Source organism: Calidris pugnax, unplaced genomic scaffold, assembly GCF_001431845.1.
Source record: "Calidris pugnax isolate Ruff unplaced genomic scaffold, ASM143184v1 scaffold28, whole genome shotgun sequence".
NCBI lineage: Eukaryota > Metazoa > Chordata > Aves > Charadriiformes > Scolopacidae > Calidris > Calidris pugnax.
In genome coordinates this window covers 7514561-7518912 of record NW_015090842.1, presented here as the reverse complement: position 1 = coordinate 7518912, position 4352 = coordinate 7514561, and the positions used below count along the sequence as shown (strand labels likewise).

Here is a 4352-nt window from a genome sequence, read left to right as displayed (position 1 = left end):
TGTAAAAAAACAAGCACTGATATTTCTTTTTCCTGCCATTACTATTTATAGAAGCCTATAGAAATGATTATTCCTTTGGGTTTCTCACTCAGGTCTGCTCGAGTGTACTGCTATTGTCACAGTAAGGGCTGGGGCTGCTATTACAGAAACACTGAAAACCTCCCTCCAGGACAGATTTTGCTCTGTATTGGGAATTGGGAGCAGGTGCTAACTAGGCAGGAGTATTTTGCTTTTATTTTTTATTTATGCTAAAGACAAAAAAAAAAAAAAAAAAAAAAAAAAAAAAAAAAAAAACAAGAAAGGGGAAAAATCCCCAGGAAAACAGTCACAAAAGCCGGGGAGGCGGCGGCCGGGGGAAGGGGCCCGGAGAGCGGCTTCTCCGCTGCCCCCGCAACGTCCCCCGCGGGGGGGAGCGGGGGGTTCCCGCGGGCGCCGCGTCCACACACAGACACACACACACAGACACACACGCACAGTCTCCCCCGGAGGGGTCAGGGGGTGTCTTTCCCCACCGGCAGAGCGGGAAAGGGGGTGTTGGCAGCGTGAGGAGAGCTGAGCCCGGCGGGCAGCCATGGCCCTGCGGGCAGCCATGGCCCTGCAGCCAGCCCTGTGCCCCCCGGGGGATGCTCGGGGTCATTGTGTAAAGCCGTGATAAACCACTGATGTGTGTGTGTGTGTGTGTGTGCGTGTGTGTGTGCATTAAGGTACAGCCATAAGTCCTGTCACCATCTGATCTTGCTTATCTGGACATGAAACTGTCCGACCCCAAAAATACCCAGCCCTGCAACCGGCACCTCGTCAGCAACACACACTGCTCTGGGGTTACAACGCACACTGCTCTGGGGCTTTTCCTCATCAATTAGGGCCCAGGAGGCTTAAAAGTTAATGAAAAGCCCAGCAGGGCTGATGGGACACCTCCTTCTGGGATGGAGTGAGAAGCAAAGACTCTCCGCAGACCCCAGCGAGTCCCATTTCAGTGCAATGGTCTTCACTGAAGCACAACAGGTTAAAAATCCCCTCTGTTAATCCAGACGTCCAGAGGGTGTCATCAGGACAGCAGAAACCAGCGAGATTGCTCCATCTGCTTTCAGCAAGGACAGCCCGGCTTGGACAGTGTCCCACACGGTGACAGGGCAGTGGTCGCTGGCAGAAGACAATGTGCACAGGGTGCATCAGCAGCAACAGAAACCCGGGGTGTGGGGCAGGGCTGCCTGGGGTGGGAGCACCTTCACCTGCCCCAGCTGCCCTCCAGGTTGCTCAAAGCCCCATCCAACCTGACCTGGAATGTTTCCGAGGATGGGGCACCTACCACCTCTCTGGGCTACCTGGGCCAGCGTCTCATCACGCTCACAGTGAAGAATTTCTTCCTTCTATTGAGTCTAAATCCACCCTCTTTTAGTTTAAAACCATTCCCCCTTGTCCAATCACAACAGGGCCTGCTGAAAGGTTTGTCCCCATCTTTCCTGTAGGTCCCCTTTAAGTCCTGAAAGGCCGCAATAAGGTCTCCCCGGAGCCTACTCTTCTCCAGGCTGAAGAACCCCAACTCCCTCAGCCTGTCCTCACAGCAGAGGTGCTCCAGCCCTCTGACCATCTTTGTGACCTCCTCTGGATCTGCTCCAACAGGTCCTACTTATGTTGGGGGCCCCAGAGCTGGACGCAGTACTCCAGGTGGGGTCTCACCAGGGTGGAGCAGAGGGGCAGAATCCCCCCCTTAACCTGCTGGCCACGCTGCTTTTGATGCAGCCCAGGGTACAGCAGGCCTTCTGGGCTGCCAGCACACATGGCTGGCTCATATCCACTTTGTCATCCACTAATACCCCCAAGTCCTTCTCCAAAGGGCTGCTCTTCTTCAGCCACCCCAGAGAAACCAGAGATGATGATGATGATGGGTTTCTACTAATCTAATTGATTATTGAGTCCAAAGACGAGCAGCATTTTTTGCTAGCTTTATTCTCCTCTATAGCTCTTGTGACCACGGGGACTCAGGATAAAGACCCACAATTCCTGGACTGAGTAAAAAAAACTACTTTGGTGACAGCCCTAATGCTAATTGTGATCTGCAAATTTACAGCAGCCTTTTCCTGAAAAAGGGTATTATTCTCCATTATTTTCTCTGCTCCTGCACAGAAAAGACAGAGATAGAGAAGCAGGATTGGGGACAGCCAAATAGAGAGATCAGAAAAGCAGCAAAAAGGTGTGATGGCAAAGAGCCAGGGGAGCAAGGAACTAGTGATACATTTTAGGAGAACAGCTACGTCTCTGGTAGGACCATAGCTCTGCAGAGCCCTCCTGTTTGCTCTGCTCACTCTACCCATGCTGAGGCCCTTGAACTTCATTCATACAGTCCAGACAGCTGAAGGTCAGTCCAGATATCCAAGGCTTCATGCTTGCTGGAGATATTTTTTGGAGGAAATCCGTAAGTCCTCTTTTAAGTCCTTTCACTTTCTCTGTTGCCTGCGCTTCCTGTCTGAGGACACCTGCAAGATGGACAGATGCTTCCTCCAGGCCAGTGACGTCTTCCTGCACAGTCAAAACTCAAAACTCCTGCACGAAAAGCAATTCAGAGCTCACCAAAGCCAGAGGAGTAGGTATTTTCCCCTCTCCAATAACAGCCTGATGAAACTGAGCACAATATTTATTCCTCTATGCATTAAAAAAAAAAAATCCATGAAAATACGTCAAAGACAAGGAAGAGAAGCAAAGAGAGGAGGTTTGATCCCATGAAAAAGGCCTGCATTTGTGAGGCTTGAATCTGGCACTTGAAAGTGTGGGGCATGAAGCTCCTAATGACTATAATTCAAGCACTTCAGCCACTGGGTCACAGAGACCTAAACAAGGTTGAGGTTTTCTCCTGTAACATCAGGAGCTGAGGAACAAGCTTGAAGAGACAAGGACAACCAGCAGTTGGTACAGGTACAAACAGCAGCAAGGTAGTGCCAAAGGATGATAAATGCTGACCAAAAAACCCTATTTTTATGAGCAGATAATGGTCAGCAAAAAGGCTTTTAAAAAAAGAAAAATTGTTCCTAAAGACAGTTCCAAAAGAAAATCAATAGAAATTCAGAGCTAATAATGTGTGATTATACTATCATCTAGAGGCTGCAGTCTACAGAGATATGGAGTGTGATTCACCCAGATGCCATGTCCTACACTTGTACTGACTTCAGAGATATTTCTCTCTTCCCTATGACCTCATCTGCATCCCAGAGATGCACTGCAGCAACACGCTCATGTTTTGGGCCCTGGCGCCACAGGGAACCTCACGTCATTCAGGGCTCGCTCTGGAAGAAGCTGTGTGCAGGATTGGGGCTTCATCTTGTACAGCACTAAATGATGTATCTTACAATTAGCACATGCTCTGGTGATCCTGTTCCTCGAGATGTCTGAAAACACTGAGTACCTGTGTGTGGTCCTGAGGTTTCTCACTGTTCTGACTTCACGTTTACAACATACTGATGCGAAATAAATAATGAACATCCCACTGAAGACTTTAAAAGAAACAAAGTGTGATGCTTTTTATCATGGAATGTAGTTTTTATTAAATTTGCAATATCCAACCCCCCCAGCCTTAGGGTAGAAACCCACCAACACGCACAAGGACTGATATTCAAAACAGGTCCTTGGGCACAACGACATGTGACATGTATTTCAAGCTGAGTTCTGCAAAGCAAAGGACCTCTCTATTTCTGTGGACATAGGAGTGAAGTCCAGACATACAGACAACCCTTATCCTCTTGCCTAAACCCCAGCATATCTCATTACCGTACCGCCTTGTGTTGGATTGTGTATTTCTAATTAGCGGTGCTGGGAGCGCAGCCCGGTAGGGGGAGATCGCTCCATCTGAAACGGGGTGAAAGACAGACACACAGACAGACAGACAGACACACACCTGAGCCAGCAGCAAGGTGTCCCCACTCAAAGTCACCCTCACAAGACCCCCCCTTAGGGGTCTGGGGGAGCCCGCAGGGATGGAGACGGGAGCGGTCCGCAGCTCCCACCCGCTGCCGTGCGGGCGATGCTCGGGCCGGCGCTGTCCCCGCCACCGGGGCGCTTTCCCCGGCTCCTGCACAGCCCCCCGACCCCGGCAGCCTGCAGCCCCCCGGCCGGAGCCGGCCCCTCGCCTTCCCCTCGCCTACCTGCTCTCCGTCCTCCGGCTCGGCTACCTCCCGTGTGCCCGGCCCGGCTCCCGGCCCCGCCGCGCAGGCAGCAGCGGCTTCTCCATCTTGCGCATCCCTTCTCCTTCCTTCCTCCTTCCTCCTCCCTCCCGTCGGGGGCTGGAAAAACATCGGGGGGAGAGGGGGCGGCTGGAAAAAAAATCAGCGGCCGTAAAAAGCATCACTGCGGCCAACCCT

At 51.4% G+C, this 4352-nt stretch overlaps 1 protein-coding gene across 2 annotated transcripts in view; it reads right to left on the bottom strand.

Annotated features, from left to right (window-relative positions):
- KLHL36 (kelch like family member 36) overlaps window positions 1-4352 on the bottom strand; it is a 32989-nt gene that overhangs the window by 19461 nt on the left and 9176 nt on the right. Inside the window, exon 5 of one of the 2 annotated variants that reach the window (XM_014942359.1) lies at window positions 4137-4304. The gene's annotated coding sequence lies outside the window, so the exon portion shown is untranslated. Of the gene's footprint in view, window positions 1-4136; window positions 4347-4352 lie in introns of those variants that run through there. The other variant, XM_014942358.1, reaches the window with a different exon arrangement.